General features: G+C 37.3%; 2 pseudogenes; both read left to right on the top strand.

The window, feature by feature from the left end:
• Nucleotides 1–5055, top strand: part of LOC149148012 (dynamin-related protein 3A pseudogene) — a 29537-nt pseudogene extending 24482 nt beyond the window's left edge.
• A 9166-nt stretch (nucleotides 5056–14221) lies between these two features.
• The window catches only part of LOC149148011 (dynamin-related protein 3A-like), a 63171-nt pseudogene continuing 53554 nt past the window's right edge, over nucleotides 14222–23838 (top strand).

The following is a 23838-nucleotide window of genomic DNA, read 5'->3' as shown; positions in this document are numbered from 1 at the left end:
CCAATAGAATGATTAATGTGCTTAATAACAGAACAAGTGCTCAGCTGGTAGCAATGGGAATTCCAAACAGGACTGAGACCATCCAGCTGATAAAGAGGGTCCTGACATTAAAAAGCCTGGTACAGACATTGGAAAGAAGAAGCCAGGACATGCAGACAGAGGTTAATAAGTTTATGGACAAATTTGTAGCATTACAAAACAGAGGTCTTCCTGGCTTACTGAACAGCGCAGGGAGGCTACTTTCCCATGAAAATTATGCCAAGAGGGTCAATACATTTGCTACTAATCAGATCACTGAAAGTCCCAGTACCTTAGAAGAAACAGGACCAGCAACAGGACAAAGTCTCTACAACAAGGTAGAGAACTTATTCTTTATAATGAATGAGATCAAACACTTGTTTGAAGTGCCTCCAAACTTCTACAAATACACAGAGGCAGATGAGACCTTAGAGGCAATTCTGAGACATCAATTGCCCACACAGGAATGGTGGACTAAGACGATACAGATGATATTATAGACAAGAATCCATTCACCAAGTTTTTCATCAAAAAATATAAGTTATCATGCACAGGAAAATTTGATAAATTCAGCATGTATGGAGAAGAATGGGCTGAGCCAACTCAACAAAACTATTCGGCCACTGAGGCAGCACTGACAGTCATAGATGACAGGGCCGAGAAAGCTACAACATGACAGCCATAAAGACACATCATCCAGCATTAAAAACAAAACGTTCAAACCGACTCAGTGGCCTCCAAAGGTCAAAAAGTCTTCTGACAGAATTAAAGAGCATTTATTTTGTATTCAAAGCTGTAATAACTTTCTTATCTGCTGTTCTGTAATAGTTGGTGAACGTATTTATTTCCAGATGACTCAACGGTTCAGATATTTTGTATGACCGATTGTATATATTCCCCCTCGCATAAGCTTGCAGGGGTTGTTGTTGATTTCTCTTCTAGAGTTCTTATGCTGTAAATTTTCAGAGAATTAATACAAAGCTGATGGAATTTCCAAAGCTCTGCGTTATCTGAGGCATTGTGGTGTTTTGCTGAATGTTACAGGATTCCTGCGTACTTCATGGCACAATAAGTTTTCCTTAAAAACTCTTCGTTATGTGTTTTGTTATCTTTTCATATCTCATTCTTGTTTCTGTGTTTTGTAGTTAATGGCAAAGAAAAAGAATAGTTCTAGGATTTAATCACAGATTACCCTGAACTCAATCTAAGCTATTATAAATGTTTTTCTTCAGTTATAGTAATAAAGGTGTAATTCTTAATTGCTGCACCTCCACACTATATCTTTCACAGTGATTATTGTTTCAGGAATTCAAGTCTGCTCCTGTGCAATATATCTCTTTCTCACACTCCCAGCTTAGTGGAAAATTCTTAATTGCTTTTCACTGGTTAAACACACTTCACCATCACAATTTCAAGTTTGTTTCATGAAGTATTTAAATGGCCCTGTAGTTTCATCAACCCAACTCAATATTTCAAATGACCTGTAGCCACAGACTCCATTGCCCAATGGATTAACACTATCTGAAGACTTTCACCTTAGGTACAGAAAGATATCCCTCAACCAAAACATAAACCAAACCCTGAACTCATAACTAGCCTAAAATCTTCACAAAACAGAGACAAACCTTAAAGAGAGAGCCCTCTCTGATTACAGTTTGGCTAGAAGCTGTAATCCAAAGATTGGTTAGTGGTTACCCCGGCCGTATTCCCTTGGGAGTCAAAGGGAACAACCTGGGTGTTAACAGATCCTTCACAATGCAATGTGGGTCATACTAGTTGAAGCTTCGAAGGTCGAAAGGGTACTTCCTCATCTGTTCTGCTTCGAAATTCGCTTGCTTGATACTTCGGATCTCATATAACCCAATTTGCAATGGAAGAGCGGGGCAAGGTGCCTACTTCTTTTGCTATAGTCTAGCTGTCAATCCTACCGAGATGTGGTATGCTACTGCCTACATGGCAAGCATGTCCAAGGCGAAATTTGGCAGAACATGTAGAGACTTCTTTGTACTAAACACTCAAATGAACAGGTCGGACGATGAGGTATACCAATATGCAATGCCTTCATTGCTTCCTCTGACATGCAAGGTGGATCTTGTTCGAATATAAACCTATACACTGGGGTGACAAAATTTTCAGATAGCCGTATGATTACTCCTCTAAGACTGCATTCAAAAAACAACTTGAAATACGTGTTCATAATAGTCTCCATCGATGACCATGCCCACTCCAAGTATGGGAACTCATGTCAGGCATAGACTGCATCTAGAATGTAGGCATACATACAAATCTCTGCATGCATACCCTCAGGTGACTGTTGAGCCTTCGTGACTTGTTCCTTTAGTTGATGAGCCAGTATGTTGGACCAATTGCATGGTCTTCCTTCTCTAGCCAGTTGGTCTAGTGCCATTACCCAACTACGAGGAAAGGTTTCAGTGCTTTCTTGGCCACTCAGTTGACATGAAAATATTACCAAGTATTGGTATTCCTTCCTCAATATCTTCGTCTTATAGACCTGATTGGGTGTCATCCTGAAAAAGATGGCTCCTTTACCCAATCCTTCAGAATGTCTCTGGAGTGAGCTCTGCTTTTTGGCAAGCTGAATGGAGGAGTCATGACAGTCATGGGCTCGATCATTTGATACATATCATCATAATCTCATGCCTAGAAGGTTGCAAGCTTTGTCCCACTGACACTTCTCAAGGTCATTATCTCAAGGTCAGTGTGAGAGATGATCCAGCGAATCATATTCGCGCATGGGAATGTGGGGTATCTGCATGCAATCCGGTACAAGTTGGACTTATGAGTGTTCACGTACACCTAGAGGTCTTTAAGGTCTTCCAAAAAAGTACCTGCAAATGTTTCAATCACCTCTTTCCACTTCATTTTGATGTCCTTGCCTAGATACAACTTCGTAACTTCATAGATCGATAGACTAGAGGACACCTGCTCAACTATTGCTCCAGCTACAATACCATTAACGTCCTGAGATCCTATTCTCTTGGAAGCCATTGAGATAGATGAACACGTGAAATATATGGAAACAAGTAGCATGCATGGCAAGAAATATGTCAATGAAAACAAAACAAATCCGGGGAAGGACACATCACATATCTAGGGAATTGATGAGAAATATTGCACAAATTTTACTGGGAGTTTGATTGACCGGGTGCTAGAACTATGGAAAAGGTAGGTTGGGTTGTCCAGGAGGATGGACTAGCTATTGTATCTTCGAAATGTTCAATATAGTCAGGTAAATGGCTGTTGGGTTTGCGCAATGCACAATTCCAGGTGGGAAGGACTGCTTGCCCAAGGACATATTTTCGCAGTTTCATGGGCCAAACAACCACTGTCCTCCAGAAATGCACAAAGCAGTCCTGGAGGCCAATGCTAGGCAGGAATGCACAAATCTGAAGAGAAAGGTGAGCCTTCCTTCCCCATCTTGCGCAATGCAACCTTCGTGAAGGCAGAGCTTGGGCCAAGGTTGGCCTGACTCGCCGATGGGCTATTGAAAGAAACTAAGATAGTGAATGCATGGTGACACTAAGTGATAGCAAAAGTGATAAACAATGCATGCAAAACATGAATGAAATATTCAACTAACAGATCAACATGCATGTGGGTGAGGTTGTTCACCGGTTGGGCAAACATCCGCGCAAAACATTTTCATGCATGCAACAGTAGTGAGATAACAACGAAAACTAAAATAGAGCTAGCACAAGCTAGAATACATGTAAATGACAACATATGTTCAAACAAATCAACGAAACAACTCTCACACAAGCGAATACACAAAAAGTGACATAAATGTTGAAAAAGACAAGCTAAGGCCACTTACTTGTGAACAGCTGAGACAAATGTGTCGAAGAATCCTGGATGTGCTGTGGGATGTCAGAGCTCCAAGATCTATGTAAAACAATTAGCTTTGATGCATCGAATAAATAAGTTTAGTCTCATGACCCGCATGCCAATCTAGGAAAAAGCGACACTTGGAGGGAAACTTATAAAACAACTTTGCATGTAACCCCTAGCTACTAAAAATAGCTCCCTGAATCATCAGAGGCCTTTTGCATGTTGTCTCTTGTTATTCCAGGAAGATCACGTCATGCATGCACGCAAGTCAAGTTTCCTCAGTCTCGGGTGGAACTGGTCAATCAGACTATCCATGCATGCAATTTCTCAATTGCTTGGGAAAAATGCGCATTCCTGACTGTGAGCTGGGCTGAATGCCAAACGGGATTGCACAATTTCTCGGTAGAGCAACTGAATGCTACCCAGTTTTTTTCAAATTGTGGGCTGAACAACCTACTGCTGGGAAAATTTGCGCAAATCCTGTTAGGAGGGTTGGCTGGCAAGATTGCACAATCCTGGAGCCTAGTAGGTTGTTAGAGAGGATTGCATAATTCCTGGAGGCAAGGCTGGTTTCCCTCTAGAAATGCACAATTTTTAAGGGGAAGTTGCTCAGCCTACAGTTGGACCAAGTCTGAGTGAGCAGCCTATGAGGGGAATGGATCAACTGTGATCGACACGCTGCCTTTGTGTGAGGAAAACACTTGAAGCTTGAGTACTTGAAAAAGCAAGACAAAGTGTTGTGTAAGTTTGGTAGGGAGGCTCCAAAACAAGATAAGGAAAAATTTTGGAGGGTGGTTGTAGCCGCTACAACACTCTCATGAAGATATCTAAATGGATATTCAAACTTCTACTAGCCCAAAAAATCCTTTGTTCATCCCTAAGGTTTCTTTTGAAGTTCTAGTAAGAAGGAAATTTATTTGTTTATTAGATCCAAGCCTTCAATGTTGTTGTTTTATTTATGATGAGTTGGTAAATATAGCTCATCAATGCGAAACAATCAAGCTACAATAGTTTCATGTTTTATGTAGATGTCTTGAAGAAGTTGTAGGGATCATTTGGAAGGAGGGTTTGTCTCCTGTGGAGACTATGATTGAAATTCTTATTTTCATGGAGATGGAAGCAAGATATGCCCCAATCGATAAGGCATGCACAAGGAAGCTAATGGAGCCAAATTTGACCCAAAAATAATTAGAGGAAAAATATCATTATGATGGAAGTTTTGAAGGGATTGGGATCATTCACTTTGGTGGAGACAATTTCATGACCAAATGACCTGGAGGCAGATAATAAAAGAAACAAGATTATCATTTTGATATATCCCATAGCAATTGATAGCCTGTATTGTTCTTTCTCAGATCCATGAAATCCTAACAACACAAAGTACAAAGAAATTATACCAAATGAGTGCCCTAGAGAGTGGTTTGGCCAGAACTGCTCATCTACAGATTGACAACCCAGATTTCTCTTGACATCGCTTAGTCCTTATTCCAAAAACTGCTCAAGTGCTCTCATGGAGTTTTTTTATGGTTTTCAAATGCAACATGTGTTACGTCAACATGTGCTTGAAGATTGACACCTGGGACTCTCACTTCAACTATGATGAGAACCAACTTACCTCCATCTTGACTTATGTGACTGTTAAAAAAGTTGGGCCTTTGCCTGTCATTTGTATTTTATTACTATTTTGTTGAGATCCAAAATGTATCGACATTCATTCTATAGTTTGTAAAAGGGAAGATTTTTTTGTAACTATGTTGATTATTAGTTTTAGAAACTAATTGAAACAATTAGGTCTAAGGAACAAAAAAAAGGACCAAAAATTAGATATTGTGGGGGTTTGGAGATAAAGAAATTCTGGAAAAATGTAATGTAAAAATTTCCTTGGAGATCAATGAAAATATCAATGTGATTCCATGTCCTAGATGCATTGTAGTATGTCTTGTTTACTTCTTACATATTTTTTCAATCCTTGTTTTTCATCATGTGAGATTGATGTATGATGCAACTTGTTATAGGACATTTTTTCATCTGGTCAATAAGCCTTCAAATGGGACCAATTCACATCCTTCACCATATTGTCATCATCCCTACACAAAGCCCTAAGCATGTCTCTCCCTAATCCCTAAGTTTCTGCCTAAAAGCACCATGTTTCAATCATTTTAAGGACCAACACACCCTACATAACTGAGAAACTGCGTTATAGTGCAGTCTCTCCTTCTCTCAGGGTGCTATTTAGTGCACCTTGAATAAGTGTGGGGTTGTGTTGATTCTAGAAATTTGGGAAAAATTCAAAATTATCCAAAGTTTCCTCTTCCAGAAGCATCCAGAGCTTGTTTCAACCATTTACCCTGGATAAACATTTGAATCCTCTCTAATTCCACCTTAGAGAAATCACCATCTTATCCCCTGAGCTCATCCTCCCATCACTTTTGGATCTCAAGGCTAGATTGGGAAATGGATAAGAATTCAGGAACTACCCCTCCTTCCTATATTTACCTTATTCCACAAGCTCCTAGTTAGTTTTTTGGTTGGATTTTGTAGAGTGATTTTTCCCTTATGCTACTATAGTGAGTGGTTATCATCTCATGCATTTAGGGTGATTGGAGGTGAATATTGTGAAAGAAAGGACAACTTGGAGGAGATATTCTACAAGATCAACTGCTACTTACAATCGTAATATCCTCCCATTTATATTAATGCAAATAATTCATTGTTTTCCTATATGTGATGTTGTTATTTCACTTATTTCAAAACCATGCTGATCTATTGAATGAAGTACTTAAATGGTACCACATATATATCATAATTTCTTAGCTTGTATTATTCAAATATGGAATTAGAGCTTCCAAGTTGTAAGGACCCAGATTGTAATTTTTTATTTTTTTAACCAGAGCATGAAAATTTGAAAACTAAATTTGAAAGATTAATAAAATGAATACCAACTTGTCTGCTCTTCCGCAAATTTTTTTGCTCTGCTACAAATTTGTCTGCTCTGTTGTAAATTTGTTTACACTACTGTAATTCTTGTTCGACTATGTTACTAAAACAACCAAAACGTCCTGCCGAACTGGGTACAACCTAGGTACTCATTCTTAGAAAGCTTTCCAATTGAAGCAATCTGATTCCCCCATGCCCAAAAAATCCAGTATAACCAAGACTCAAGTTCCCTTCATAGTTGTACTACAGTATCCAAAAATTGTTCTCAACTTTGCTTTCCTCCTCCAAAATGGTTTTCCCCCTCTTCTTTTGTTTCCTCATCCACCGCCTTCTTTTCATCTCCGTGTCAATATTTTGGTTACGTGTAACTTTTATGAAATCAAATCTCATTTGATTTCATTGATTTTTATTTGGATACATAGTTTTGATTTAATAAAGTTTATTTATTATTTTAATGAATTAATTAAATTTATAATTTTAATTAATTTATATTATTATTTTATTAATTTTAAATTGTAAATTTTAGTTTGTAATTAAAAATTAACATTTTCTATTGGTTTTAAGGACTTATCATATATATGATACTCTGGTGAGGTATTAATTCATTACCTTAATTTATATCTCCTCCTGTAATAACTAGTTTACATATAGTGCGATACATGTGGGTCCATGCATACGTAGCTATCGTATGGAGGTCTTGTAAGTATGCTAATACTTGTATTTTATTTATAGGCGGGTCATTACATACGTCCCTCCTTCCAGAAACTTCGTCCCAAAGTTAAGGTTTCTAAAATATATTAGTGATTAATGTGAGTATATAAGTCCTTATATTTCAAGATTGAATTCGTTTTATTTGGTTATTTAAAAATTTTGTTTTCTTAAATATTTTAAGCTTTTACAACTATAATATTCATGTCCTGCCCCAGTTGATTCTTCAAGCTACTCTAGAATCGTCCTATCCTTCCTAATCTCTTCCACTTCCATCCTATTTGTCCTCTACTAGAGTGTGACATGGTGTCAGCTATACTTATTAACCATTCATAGGCTCTCAAGGGTATCAGCATTGATTATATCAACTTGATTGCTCAGTAGGCACCTGGCAGTCATCATCAAATGTCTAGGGGAGCGTGATTCCTATGAATCTAGGTTTTGGAGGATAAATGGTAGACAATACGTCCACCCCTCCTAGTGGAACCCAATTTAATGCTCTTTCTTGCAACCTTATTGAGTCTTAATTGTACTGAAGTTTTTGTCATCACGTGGCCATTTTGGTAACAATACTAGCTGCAACGTAAACACTTGTCCATATATTATAACATGTGCATTAGTATATACATAGAATAAACAATTTCTCATACATGTTGTTATCTCTAGTACAACATATTTGGTCATGTCCTGCTCATGTTATTGAATTTCATATTGAAATTGTAATCATTCTTTTATTTCTATCTCATTAATTATATTGATATGCATAAATGAAGCAAAATTTATAATATCTTAATTCCTATCATAATTCATGATTTAAATTTTATAGAAATATTAATCAAATATTAAACTTTACTTTGGTATCTATAATTCAGTAAGGTTAATTTGAATAACATATTCCATCTTGGTATCCATGTACCAGTAGAATTAAGTAGATAACATAACATAAAAATTCATGTTTATATGTGATCATTCCAAAATGATTTTGAGTATCTGATTTAAATTAAAGTAAATATATACAAAATACGGCTTACAATTCTTCAAAATTAACACAAGTTGGGGTATTTTTGACATATGATTCCTGTATCTTCCCAAGCATTTGATCCAGGGCTATACTTGTCCCACTAGACCTTAACTTGGTCTACCTGATGATTCCTGAGTTGTCGAACCCTACATTCTAGTATATGTAATGGTTCGACCGATATGATTCCTTCATCCAGTACTTTCAGTTCCTTCCATTGAAGGTTATGAGATTTTTCAGCTATGTAATGTCTTAATACAGATACATGAAATACATTATGAACTTTATGCAAGTGAGGTGACAGTGCAAGACAATAGGCAATAGGTCCAACTCTTTCCATGACTTTAAATGGTCCGATAAATCGGGGTCACAACTTTGTCCCTTTTCTTAATCGAATAGTACTTTTATTTGGTTTGATGTGGATGAAAAATTGATCTTCTACTTCATACTTCATGTTAGATCAACATAATTCTTTTGTCTATCCTATGCTTCTTTTAACTGTTGTCTAATTTGTTTTACATGTTCTTCCATCTCTTGGATTAATTAGGGCCCTACTATCACCTGATCTTCTAACCTGTCCCAACTTAACAGTGTTCTGCAAGGTCTGTCGTATAATGTTTCAAATGGAGACATTCTGATTGAACTGTGGTAACTGTTATTGTATGCAAATTTGGCCAAGGATAAGTACCTTTCATAGTGTGACTGCTGATCTCTTCAACATATCTTTGAGTACTTGATTTACCCTTTCTGTTTGCCCATTAGTTTCAAGATGATAAGCTATACTCAAATTTAGTTGAGTTCCTAAGGTTGATTGCATACAAGTCCAAAATCTTGAAGTGAATCATGAGTCTCTATCTGATATAACTTTTATAGGTATTCCATGAAATATAATAATTTCATTTATAAATATTGGAGCTACGTTAGAAACTTCGTAAGTATCTCTTATAGGAATGACATGGGCACTTTTCGTTAATTTATCCACTACCACCAAAATAAAATTGTGTCTTTGTGAAGTAAGAGGTAGCCTAGTGATAAAATCCATAGAAATGATCTCCCATTTGGTCATAGGAATTCCATGAGATTGCAAGAGACCTGCTAGATGACAATGATCAACTTTTACTTGTTGACATTCAAGACATTTTGCAATGAATTGAACAATATTGTGCTTCATGCCCAACCAGAAGAAGAGTTTCTTGGTATCAATATACATTTTCTTTACTAAAAGATGTGCACAACATACTGTTCTGCAGGCTTCCTTAAGAATGGTGTCTTAGAGATCCCCATTATCAGGAACATACATCCTTCCATAAAATCATATGCATTAAATAAATGTTCGGGGTCTTCTACTTAAAGCATCTGCCACTACGTTCTCTTTTCCTTTAATGTATGATATTCCAAAGTCATATTCACTTAGGAATTCATTCCATCATATTTGTATAACATTTAAGTCTCTTTGGGTGAACAAATACTGAAGACTTTGATGGTTGCTTTTAAGCATAAAGCTTCTCCTACTAGATAGTGTTTCCATATCTTTAAATCTAGTACTAAAACAACTAACTCTAAATCATGAGTGGCGTACTGTTCTTCATGAGGTTTTAAATTTCTTGAGGCATATGCTATTACTCCTCTATCCTGCATTAATACTATAACTAACCCGTGTTTGGATGCATCATTACATACAATAAAATTTTGTCCATATCAAGGACTCTTAAGATTGGTTCACTGGTCAACAGTCTTTTGAGTTCAAAGAATGCTTTATTAAATTCCTTAGTCCATTCATACTTAACACCCTTACATTGAAGAGTTGTAATTGGCTTTTCAATTTTGGAGAACCCTTCCACAAATATTTAGTAGGATTCGGTTAAACCCATAAAGCTTCACAAATCTTGTGCATTTTTTGGTATTGGCCATTCCATGATTTCTTTTAAGTTCTCTGGATCTACTGGGATTCCTTCACCAGATATGATATGACCTAAGTAATGAATTTTTTCTTGAAAGAAAGAACACTTGGATAACTTTCCATATAACTGGTGTTTCCTAAGGCAGGATAATACTATCCGTAAATGATCTTCATGTTCTTTCTTATTCTTGGAGTAGATTAGAATATCATCTAAGAAAACTTGTACAAATTGATCAAGAAATTTGTGGAAAACGTTGTTCATAAGGTTCATGAATATTGCTGGTGAATTAGTCAACCCAAATGGTACCATAGTAAATTCATAATGCCCAAAGTGTGTTTGGAATGCAGTCTTAGAAATATCATTTTCCAAAATCCTTAGCTGATGGTAGCTTGATTGTAAATGAATTTTTGAAAAGACAGTAGCTCCTTTAATTTGGTTGAAGAGGTCATCAATTCGAGGCATGGGATACCGATTCTTTACTGTAGCTCGATTCAAGTCTTGGTAGTCTATGCATAATCTTAAGGAACCATCTTTCTTCTTGAAAAAAATTACAAGAGCACCCCAAGGTTATATACTAGGTCGAATGTGTCCTATATCCAGTAGTTCCTTCAATTGAATTGAAATTATTGAAGTTCTAGAGCTGTCATTCTATAAGGTGTTTTAGAGATTAGTTGAGAACCAAGTTCCAATTATATTGTGAAATATAGCTCTCTTTCAGGGGTAATCCTAGTAGTTCCTTTGGAAATACATCCGGAAATTTAGCTAACATCGGATATTGTTGTAAGGATAGTCCTTTTTCTTTGCTTACTTCTTGAACTGTGTATGCTTGATGACCTTTCCTTAAGAAATGCTTCATTTGCATTGTTGATTTGTAGCGTAAAGATACTTTTCTCTTGATACGTTGAATTTGGATCGCCTCTCCTTCATCATTTATACCAAGAATTCTTTTCCCATAATAGTCTGCCCAAGCTTGATGAGCTTCTAACCAATCCATACCTATGCCAAGATCATAAGTTCCCAGGGTTGTGACATAAACTTTCAATTTAGTCAAAGAGACCCCTAGATCAATTTTGCATTGTTCCACACTTAAGTCTACGGATTGGAGTTCTCCTAAGGTCATTTCTACCTGTCTGAAATCATTTTATTTATGAGATGCCAACCCACATTTGTTTAATGCATACAATGAAATGAAACTATATGTTGCACCAGTATCAAATAAGATTTTGAATTTTATACCATTAATAATACCTGAGGATTCCACTACAGTGGATTGATGTGCTACTTGATTGTTGTGACTATTGCATGGATTCTATGATTTCCTTGGGTATTTCATTTTGGTTCTTTTCTTGTCCTATGCAATATACTTGATGAAGCTTCTAGAGAATCACGTTGAAAATACGGTCCTCCACATCCCCAACAATTAACCTGGGTCGGTCCTCTTGAATCATATTGTGAGTTTCTAGATAAAGAGCTTCGCCCTCTCATGCCACTTCCTCTCATATTTCTTCCTCTATTAGCAGTTTCATGAGATTTCCATGGACTTGGGTTTGATGATTCAATGACTATAGTATTAACTGTCATGGGAGCTCTTGCTCCTACACTTCTTGGAGTAAATTTATTACCATAAGGTGGTGGTCTTGAGCTACTTCCCTTGAATAAATTTCGGGGAGTCTTTCCTGGAAACCCTAATTGTAGAGGTTCTATTGGCCCAGCATCCTTTTTGATTCCTAGATGCTCTTCTTCATAGTGGCCACATTCTATCACCTTAGCTATTGATGATGGCTTCCACATCCTAACCAAGGCCCTAAAGCGAGGGTTTAACCCAAATATGAAGCGTTCAACTTGACATTCATCAGAATCTAAGTAGTGAATGTATTTCACAAGCTCCATAAAACTTATTTCATATTCTTCCATTGTTTTATTACCTTGAATTAATGTATGAAAGGCCTCGACTTGTTGTTCTTGAAAATATGGAGGTAAGTACTTAGCACGAAATCTTTCCTCCAACAATTCCCGAGGAATATTATTCGTTGTGAGGTGTAGTTGTTTCTCCAAATTTCCCCACCAAATCAAGGAACTTTCCTTTAATTGAAATACGGATTTTTTTTTTTTTTGAAAAAGAAGAGTACTCTCTTAGTTTAAAACATCTTTTCATTCCTTCTAACCATGCCTCAACACGTTCTCTAGCTCGTCCTCCAGAAAATTTTGGGAGTTTAATTTTTTGTAGCTCCTTAGAAATATATTCCTTTGATCTTTTATACTTAGAATTTTTTGGTTCCGTTGAATTGGCTTCTAAGGGTTGAGGTTTCTCTTCTTTGGTCTTAACTTTTGTCAACCCTTTTAATGTTTCCAATAATGCTTCCAATGAGTGCATTATTATGGTCAACTCCGGTGCTAGAGCGATTGGTGTTGATGATGGTCTTGCTGGAGGCAGTGATGGTGGTGGTGATGAAGATGGTGATGATGACGGTGGTGGTTTAATGACGGCGATGTTTCCCGATCACATTGTCATCGCTGATATGTCCTTACCATTGTAGTGTTTCCTATATACATAATAAATTTATGAAAATTTGCAAAATATTTTCAGATTTAACATATAATTTCAAATTTCAAATTTACAAATGGGTATAGTTTTTTTTTGCTATTTTTACCTGCTAGGAAAGTATTACTGGTACTGAGGTCAAGGAGGGTGGTCTCACGACCTCCTTGTCCTAATACAGGGTATTCTATCCTAATATGTAATAACGCATTTTTTTTTTTAAATAAACATAATCTCAAATATTATGACTATAGAATTTATAACCTCATTAAACTTATTAATATCTATATCTATATATATATATCTATATATATATATATATATATATATATATATATATATATATATATATATATATATATCTATATATATATATATATATATATATATATATATATATATATATATATATATATATATATATATATATATATATATATAACCTAATGTTTATTTAATTTATTTTATAAAATTTAAATTATAGAAATTCAATCATAAAATATAATAATTAAATATGACTAAATAGTTTTTAATTATATATATCTATATATATATATATAGATGGTGGAGTCATGTACTTAAAAAAAATAGCACCCATCTCGTTTATTAATGGAATATCAGGCTTATAATCGATCATAGGTGCCAGGACCTTCCTCATTGATGATTTATTAACGCGATAGTTTAGATAGTTTATATCGTGACTTATAGTCTTCAACGCATGAGTACATCGGGCATGCAATCTATTACGCGTCGGATAAGCTACCAATCTCACGCCATAATTTAGCACATAGTCGTTTAGCTAGGTGGGTTTCAAATGCCTTGGCTTGTATTTATTTGTAAACAGTAGTGGGAAAGGCATTTGACTGAGATCTAGAGTGAGCAGTTTCACTACCATCTTGCATTGTTCCAACTTTACCCTAAACCCTTGATTCCTGACTTCCCTTAATATGTATGCCCATAAAACAGTTTGGTCAACTGATCCACCCGAAGAAAGTGGGAGAAGTGGTGTACTGGATAATTACATAACTAATGCTAATTCTATTCGAGGTGGATCATCCTATTACTAGAAGGTATGTGGATCCATTACCTAAACTTAGAACATTGCACGGGACTTCAATACAACATTACCAGCCTATAATTACACTTACTTAGCTTCGATCTTGATCTCCATTCAAGTGAGTTAGGCCGATAGTAAGTGAGCCATATTGTTTACCCTTCCTTGGCTTAGAGGTTGAGCGTGGATCCGCTATAATGGCGATGCCTGAGGCTTTCCCAAGGGATGCTTTCTATTTACATTCTTGTCTATTAGAAGGAGCTGCTAAACGATCAGACCAGACAGGCACACGTAGCTCGACCGCGTTACCTATCATTGAAACACAAGCTCGAGATGTGTCGGTCGTTGCTCGATATTCAACATTGGGGATGGTTTACATGATTATATGTGTTTAGTGGAGATAGGTCTATGAGGCTTATATAGTGGGAAAACGAACCTCGGGCATATTTCTAGTGTGGTTGGCTTAGCTCATCACTTTCAAGAATAGAACTTCATACACGGATCGAATCCTTATGGTTATCTCTGTAGTTTCATCGATCAGCTTGGGGTCCCTACCTACTAGCACGGTTGAAGATGCAAGTGAATTGAATGGTTGAATGAGTCCTGTGACCTAAGCAATTCATGTGATGTGTACCATATATATATATATATATATATATATATATATATATATATATATATATATATATATAGATAGTTCCAACTTCCGACTATTTTCTCTTATACTTGCATACCAGTCCTCTTTATGTTTTTTTATATGTAAGTATCTTTCCATCATTAGTATTTTGTTTGTATCAAAATGACTTCAAGATTTCCTTTGATGGTCACATTTTGAACCGGGATGTTTGACTTTGTCCTCCATTTTAAAGTTTTTGCACTAACAAAATGGAAGCACTAACAAAGTGGAAGCAACAAGCTTCTGCTAAAAATCAAGGGCATTATTATAAAGAGAAGTAATTATAAAGGGAAGCGTACTGTTAAATTCAGTGTTCCTGAAACTAAGATTTCTAATAAAATTTAATTGGAGTCTACAAATACTGCCTATGCACTTAAGGTTTCCTAGTTTGAGAGTTATGAAGGATACTTCAAAAATCTAATATGAAATTTCGAAAATAATCCTGATTACAGTATTTATAATTCTTATTTATTATGACTGTAACCTTATTTTAATAGGTTTGAGAGTTTTATATGGCTCTCATACCAAAATGTAAGAACCCATATTGCAATTTTCTTCTTTTTTTATGAGAACATGAAAATTTGAATACTGAATTTGAAAGATTAATCTAATGAATACCAACCGGTCTGCTCTCTTGCAAATTTGTCTGCTCTGTTGCAAATTTGTCTTCTCTGCTGTAAATTTGTCTACTCTGCTGTAATTCTTGTCCAACTATGTTGCTAAAATGGCCAAAACTTCCCTGTCAAATTGGGTACAACCTAGGTACTCAGTCTCAAAAAGCTTTCCAATTGAAGTAATCTGATTTCCCTGTGTCTAAAAACTCCAATATAACCAAGACTCAAGTTCCATTCATAGTTGTACTACAATATCCAAAAATTGTTCTCAACTATGCTTTCCTCCTCCAAAATGGTTTTTCCCCCCTTCTTTTATTTCCTCATCCACCGCCTTCTTCTCATCTCCGTGTCAATATTTTGGTTATGTGTAACTTTTATGAAATCAAATCTCATTTGATTTCATTGATTTTTATTTGGATACATAATTTTGATTTAATAAAGTTTATTTATTATTTTAATGAATTAATTAAATTTATTTAATTTATAATTTTAATTAATTTATATTATTATTTTATTAATTTTAAATTGTAAATTAAAATTAACATTTTCTGTTGGTTTTAAGGACTTATCATATATATGATACTCTGGTGAGGTATTAATTCATTATCTTAATTTATATCTCCTCATGTAATAGCTAGTTTACATATAGTGTGATACATACGGGTCCATGCATATGTAGCTATCTATGGAGGTCTTGTATGTATGCTAATACTCATATTTTATTTATAGGCGGGTCATTACACAAGCTAAAGAAGGAGCGAAGTGTGCGAAGGATTCTTGGTAGGCCTTACTCCATCGTATATTTATTTTAAGGGAAAACATTGTGTTTCTTGTCTCTCTCTTGTTCTAGGTTAGCCACTGACCTAGGGAAGATACTTTTGTCTGCAATTGTAGATCCTGTAAAATAAATTGGCGAACATATTGGGGAACAATGTATTCCATTGGTGGTTTCTTTGTCCATTATGTTTGATTACTTCCTTTATAGACCTTTTATGCTTTACCCAGCTAAGAAAAGACCTAGGAAGACCTTTCATTGAGTTTCACTTGCATTTTTCATGTTAGAACTTGGATTTCCTTTATCACTGCACCCTATGGTCTTGTGATAGTGCATTGCAGTGCACCCCATCCTTCTGTGCACCTCCATTGTAGTGAACCCTAGCCCTTTAAGAACCTACTATGTGTCGAAAATGGCAACAAGAAATGCTAAAAATAGAACTACTATAAATATCAATTCAAATACCAGTGTTGGACATAGCAACAAGGAATGAAAAATGGAAGTGCTAAAAAGGCATTGCTATAAATAGAATTTCGGGATGGATTCCTATTTTAGTCAATCCCTAACTAAAATAGAGAAGTAAAATTCGTATTTGATCTTAGCGGATGTTTGTAAAATAATTAATTAATTCACCATGAGTTAATAAGTTAAGGAAAATCAAACATGAAGTGTATGTGGGGACATGAAATAGTTTCTCCATTAATTGAGGAATTTATCCATCAGTTAAAGAGATAATGATGAGTTTTAATATTGAGTTGCAATTAGTTGGCTCAGTTAACTGAGTCAAGTCCAGTTAGATTAATTCAAATAGTTTGTTGAATTAATTGTGAGTTCAGTTAGTTAATGCTTGCATGCATGTAACTACTGCTCTCTAGATAACTGAATATTCTCTCATAAATAACTCATGCATGTCAGTTTTGTCAGAGACCCAGTTGAGATTAGAGGAGGGACAATGTACTATCAGTTGGATGAATTTTTTCCAATAAAGGAAACTCATCCATGCAGAAGGATTTATCTCCTTCAGGTTGCACAGTTAGATCAAAGGTTAGTGATTGTGTGAAGAGGCCAATTAACGCAAGTGGCAACATTAGACCCCAAGAAAAACTACTCAAGGAAATAGGAGGCTTGGAGGGTAGAGGAGAAGGTTGTGAGAGCCTTTGATTGTCTATGAGCAGCATTGTTTGAATGCAGAGAGAGCATGATAGCTTGTAAGCTGATTCTTTTTGTAATCTGAACATATTTCCACTTGTATTATAATATAGAGATTGGGTTTTAGGCTGAGGCTTTCCCCGGGTTATTTCTTCTGTGTTATGTGTGATTGATTTATCATTCTCAGTTACATGTGTTCTCTTGATCTTTCTTAATTCGATTAAGCTTCCACAAAGTGTTGTAGAAGTACATCTTGTATTGTGTTTTAGTATATTGCATAATCTATTGATCTAAAGTGAGAATTTATACATGGTATCAGAGAAAAGGTAATTAAAGTGAAGAACAGTATGCAAAGAAGGAAGAAGCTCGAACTTTGAACTTCCTGATTATAGAAATCGATTTCTTATCACATATCAATTTCACCAATGGCATTCAATAGTTTAAGACTCGAGTATGCCCTTGATGACAACTCGAATTATATAGCCTGGAAGGATTTCATGGAAGCAGTATTAGAGGATAATGGTCTAAAGGACTTCACTGATCAAGAAGTCCCGAAGCCTGTAGTAGCTAATGCTACAGAATTGGCGGAATGGAAGAAATGTGTGGCTAGAGAAAGGAGAATCCTTTTGGAGGGAGTTCGAGACCACATTGTCTTGAGTCTCCATGTGAAGGAGACACCATTTTCGATGTGGAAAACATTGAAAGATATATATCAGAATAACAACGATAAGAGGAAGCTAGCGCTAAAAGACAAGCTTTGGAAAATCAAGTGTGAAAAGGGTGACACGATCTCTACATATCTGAACAAGCTCACCACCTGCAGGGATGAGCTTGGAAGTGTAGGGATGACGAAAAATGATGATGACATGGTGATTATTGCACTCCTCGGTCTTCCTAAGAGCTGGCATAGCTACCAAGACTCGGTTAATGGAAGAGAAAAACTACCAGATTAGGAACGACTTTGGTCAGACCTAATGCAGGAGGAGATAAGAAGAAGCACCTGAGATGGTTTTTCATCCAAGGAGGATGAAGAAAATTTCACCTTACCAAGTAAGGAAAAGAATGTTAAGGAGAAGGATTCTCATCCTAAATGGAGTTCTTCCTATGGTGGGAAGAAGTTTGACAAATCAAAAGTGTGATGCTTTCGTTGTCATGAGGTGGGCCATTTTTCTATAAACAGTCCATTGAATAAATCCAAGATGGGATCCAAGGAAGGATCTGAATGTGAGGCATTGGCCTCATAGTTCGAGTTGGATTTCACACTTCTTACATGCATGGTTTCATCCATGGTAGGATGTGGTTGGTTTCTTGATAGTGGAGCTTCTTTCCACATGACTGGTGACAAGAGTTTGTTCAATACCTTGGAGGAGAAAGATCTCCAGATACTCATCACGATGGGTGATGATGAAAAGTATAGTGTCTTAGGTGTAGGCACAATTTTTTTTAGAGGGAGAATGGAGCTCACATTACCTTGACCGATTCAAGTATGTACTAGGACTAAAGAAAAATTTGGTGTCGATCACCATGCTAGAAGACAAGGGCTATGATGTAGTCGTCAGTAAGAGAAAGGTTTTCCTTCGGCACATCACCAGACAGGTGAAGTAGATCAGTTCACGAGTAAATAAACTGTATGATCTTGAGGTTCAAGATGCATGCAAAGCCTTGAGGAGCAAGGCGATTGATGGAGACTTGGGGGTTGAGAGGGAGAGTACATTACCTCTCAACATGCAATCTCAGAAGAAGTCTTAGATATTTTGGAGGAGACACAATTGGAGATGCTAAGAGGAGATCGAGTAGAGACATCTACTCATGCAGAGACCTCCAATAGGGGGAAATTTCAAGCCAGGTGGGCAGAGGGAGCACATGCATCCATACCACCACATAGGAGGTGGGGCAATGTGAAGTGATTGTCCCAAGAAGGCTAAAATAGGGGCAGGATCTTTGAGGTACATAGCCTCTTGGATTAGACCTTGCTACAAGAGGCTCGATGAGGAGTTGCAGGACTGGCTAAGTGGGTAGAGGTAGATGCGAATGGAGCAGCAGAGAGAGCTACAATGCAGGAATCCCAACACAGTTTAGAGCTAGTAGGCTGCAACAATGAGAGAGGCACATGAATGTTGCACCAGTGCAGGATGGCGTAGAGAGGTGTGCAACGGTGTGAGATGCATGGAGTGTTGTAGCAGCTCAGAGGTTAGAGAAGGAGCACTTGTTAGCGGCAGAGGGAGCTTCAACATCAGAGTATGTTTCTAGCCTAATAGAGAGGTTAGTTGGGAATTTCTTTTTTGTTCCTAGAGTTGCTGGAGTAACAACACTTGGGAGAAGTGTTGCATGCAGAACATTCCAAAGGTTCAGGATTAGGTTCGAGTTGAATGCCTTTCTTGTTGAGAGGGAGTGTTGAAAATGGAGACAAGACATGATAAAAATAGAAGTGCTAAAAATAGCACTGCTATAAATAGAAATTCGGATACCAATGTTGGACATAGCAACAAGGAACGAAAAATGGAAGCGCTAAAAATAACATTGCTATAAATATCATTTCAGGATGGAAACAATGGAAAACTCTAAACATCCAAAAACCTAACCCTAGGAGATGAAGTGCCAAACTATGGGCCCTGCTTGGGTAAATTGGTACATCAACTTCCTGGGGTCGTAACTTTGGCATACGATCTTTGTTTGACGTGCACAATACCTCATTAGAAAAATTGATCTAAGGAATAAAACTTTTGCATGAACAACATCTATATTTGACCCGTTGGTCCTAGTTTTCCCAAAAAAATGTCATTTAGGGCTTAAAAACGGCTCCAAAAGTTCTAGATCCAAAAAAATGCCAAAAATAGTAAATTGTGCTACAATTAAGGAAAATGAAAAATTGAAAGAGACAGTTGTGGGGGTCCAAGTGGGATAGGTGGGTGGCCACCAACATCTTCCTGGATCATTTCTCCCCCCTTAGGAAGTAATGGTCCCCATTGCGTTTAGTGCCCCCATGATATGGGGAAACTTGTGCTAAACTTGGTCTCTGGTGAGCTGTTTTGCAATCTCTGAAGTGTCTAGTAATGGTGGGAAGCATGGTTGAGGGCAGTCCACATTGAACACTCCATGAAAACCAAGGAATGGGGGAATGTTTTTCTCTAAATCATTGTTTCCCACAACCTTGCTAATGGTGTAAGGACCACATTAGAGTGGTCTGTGATTCTAATGGGCTCTTGTGAGGCTTTCTTTCTGTAGATGCAACCAGAATTTTTCACCCAATTGAAACTTGTGTGGCACCCAATGTTGATCATGTCACTACTTGTACTTGGAATTTTTCACAGTGGAGTAATGATATATTGACGTGTTGGGTAGAGATGTTTTGGAGGTCAGTTCGAATGAATGATTGACCTCACAGTGCAATGGTACTCCTATGGGTGAAGAGAACATGTCCCAGTATTCTTTCATGACCGCATCCACCTTATTCTGTTGCATGGAGGAACCCTTCCTGGGGGTCATGAATGTGGCAATGATCTTACTCTTACTTTGAGAGTGAACCAAAAAGAAAATAAGTTTCCTAGTATGGGAGATGATCTTATTGCATTTCTTAGCAAAAATCAAAGAGGTGGTGGTAAGTGGGGCTACCTCTGGTATCCTGTACCACGCATTACCCAAAGAAATAATCACAAAGCAAGGTCTAGACTCATATACAACATGTTTCTTCCATAAGTATGGTTTTCCTAATAATACATCACAAAATTCAAGAGGCGTAACATCACCTAATACCTCATTTGTGAAGGGCTTGATGTCACAGGGAAGGTGGCACTACTGGCAGAATCATAGATCTCGTCCTTGGTGAAGCCACCCGATACTGTACGGTTGCAGGTGTGGTATGGTTAGTAGGCCCAACTGCTTAATGACCTCTATTGAAATGAGGTTCTTTTGACCACCATTGTCGACAATGAATTGCAGCGGTGAAACCTTCACCCACATTTGTAAGTGAAAAAGGCGCTCCCCCTCATATGTATCTATGGGCTCATTCTTTTGGATCTTAGCAGTGGAAACAATGGCACTAGGCTCCACATCAATAATTTTTTTTCCTTTGTCATTCCTCTTGTCGGGTCCTGACTCAAGGTTAGAACATGCATCTGATTCTAAAGCCTTCAACTCGGCCACCAGCGACTGCTTGGCCCAACACTCGTGTTATGAGTGGGGCTCTTATGGAACTTGCACCACTTTCTTGTGTCCTTCTTTGACATTGTGGTGGTGTTATTTTCTTGCAGCTTCGATGGCTTGTCTTGGGTCACCCCACCTTGGCTTTGTCCTTTGTTCTTCAGATTTGAAGATCCAAAGTCTTGCTCCTTCTATTTAAACTTCTGCTTGATCTTGACAATGTATCGGTATGCCGCGCCAAGCGAGGAGATGTCCAAGAACTCAATCTCATCTTATATGTACCTATGTAGGAAATCACAATATTTGAGTACCAAATTCCACTTAGAATCCTTGATACCCAACTTTGTGTAAAGGGTATGAAAAATATTGGTAAACTCTGGCACGTCTTGGTCCCTTCCCTGCCACAGTGGAGTCCACTTTATGTATTTATTCTCATAGATCCCAACAGGGTAGTACTGCTCCTTGATGGCATCCTGAAATTAATTCCGAGTGGGTGTGTCTGAAAATGGTTAGGCTATACTTTCGTCCTTCTACTCGCAGCAGGTTTCTCAAAAGAGAAAAAGTAATATTTTCCCGGCTGGAAAAATCATGAATAAAAAAAATACCCTTCTAGCAGATTTAAACATTTATCTATGACATCTGCATCTATATGACCCTTGAATATGGGGATTTGAAAGTTAACTTGTACCTTAAAGGGTGTGGCATTTCCAGAGTAGCTGCTAGAAGTAAGTTCATTGCGCCTAGGTAGCCGCTAAAGGATCTATGAAAAGTTATCCATCATCACGTTCCTTTTTCGATTGAGGGCTTCTTTAAGCAAGATTTTGATAGGATTTCCTACCCCCTCATATTTCTTTTCATCCACCATGGGAGGCCGTCTGGGTTTGTGAGGCTGATCTTGCAAAGGTTCGACTAGTTCAAGCCTTAACTCCTTATATCCTGACCTCGTTGGGGACGTGCAAAGAAAAATAGAGAAAGAGCAGACCCCTTTGATACCACTGATCCATATTTAAACAGGAATGCAAAAAAATACAGAAATACCAATATAAACAGAGATGTAGAGAAAATAATAATTCATTTCATTAATGTAAAATACTGAAATATGCTTACAAATATAAATGGAAACAAACTAGCTCGGGGGATGGTAGCTTATCTCTGAGGAGAGATGTTGTGGCTACATGGCTCTAAAATCTATTACAATGAGGCTCAAAGGCCTATTTAATGTTGAGAAATAATGGAAAACCCTAAACCTTCAAAAACCTAACCCTAGGGGATGAAGCACCAAACTATGGGCCTCGTTTGGGTAAATTGGTACATCAACTTCCCAGGGTCGTAACTTTGGCATATGATCTCCGTTTGATGGGAAAAATACCTCTCTAGAAATATCTATTCGAGGAATACAACTTTTTCATGACCAACATGGCCTATGTCCCAAGTTTATCCTATTTTTCTAACAAAAAAAACATTGTTTAGGGCCTTTAAATGGAAACTGAAGTTCAGGACTCGAAAAACTGCCAAAAATAATAAATTGTGCTATAATTAGTGAAAATGAATAATTGAAAGAGACAGTTGTCGGGGTCCAAGTGGGATAGGTAGGTGGCCACCAACATCCGCTTGGATCATTCCTACCCCCTTAGGAAGCAATGGTCCCCATTGCATTGAGTGCCCCCATGAGATGGGGAAACTTGTGCTGAACTTTATCCTTGGTGAGCTGTTCTGCAATCATTGATGTGTCCAGTAATGATGGGAAGCATGGACGAGAGCGGTCCACCTTGAAAACTTGGTGAAAACCAAGGAATAGGGGAATATATTTCTCCAAAGCATTGTTTCCCACAACCTTGGTAATGGTGTAAGGACCATATCAGAGTGGTCTAGGCTTTTGATGGGCTCTTGTAAGGTGTTATTTATGTGGGTGCAACCAGACTTTGTCGCCCACTTGAAACTTGTGTGGCACCCAATGTTGATCATGTCACTTCTTGTACTTGGCATTTTTCACAATGGAGTGATGATATATCAATATTTTGGGTAGAGATTCTCTGGAAGTCAGATTGAATGAATGCTTGACCTGATAGTGCAATTGTACCCCTGTGGGTGAAGAGAAAATGTCCCTGTATTCTTTCATGAATGTATCCACCTGCTTCTCCTGTGTGGAGGAACCCTTCCTAGGGGTCATGGATGTGGCGACAATATTCCTCTTACTTTGAGAGTGAACCAGAAAGAAAATAAATTTCCTAGTCTGGGAGATGATCTTACTACATTTCTTAGCAGCAATCAAAGAGGTGGTGGTAGGTGGGGCTACCTCTGGTATCCTGTACAACGAATTACCCAAAGAAATAATCACAGAGCAAGGTCTAGACTCATATACAACATGTCACTTCCACAACTATGTTTGTCCTAATAATACATCACAAACGTTAAGAGGTGAAACATCACACAATACATCATCTATGAAGGGCTTGATGC

Source organism: Pinus tabuliformis, chromosome 9 (assembly GCF_031772625.1).
Source record: "Pinus tabuliformis cultivar Carrire ecotype Pingquan chromosome 9, CPIR1, whole genome shotgun sequence".
NCBI classification, from domain to species: Eukaryota; Viridiplantae; Streptophyta; class Pinopsida; order Pinales; family Pinaceae; genus Pinus; species Pinus tabuliformis.
The sequence above is the reverse complement of the archived record's forward strand: the minus strand, read 5'-3'. Positions and strand labels throughout refer to the sequence as shown.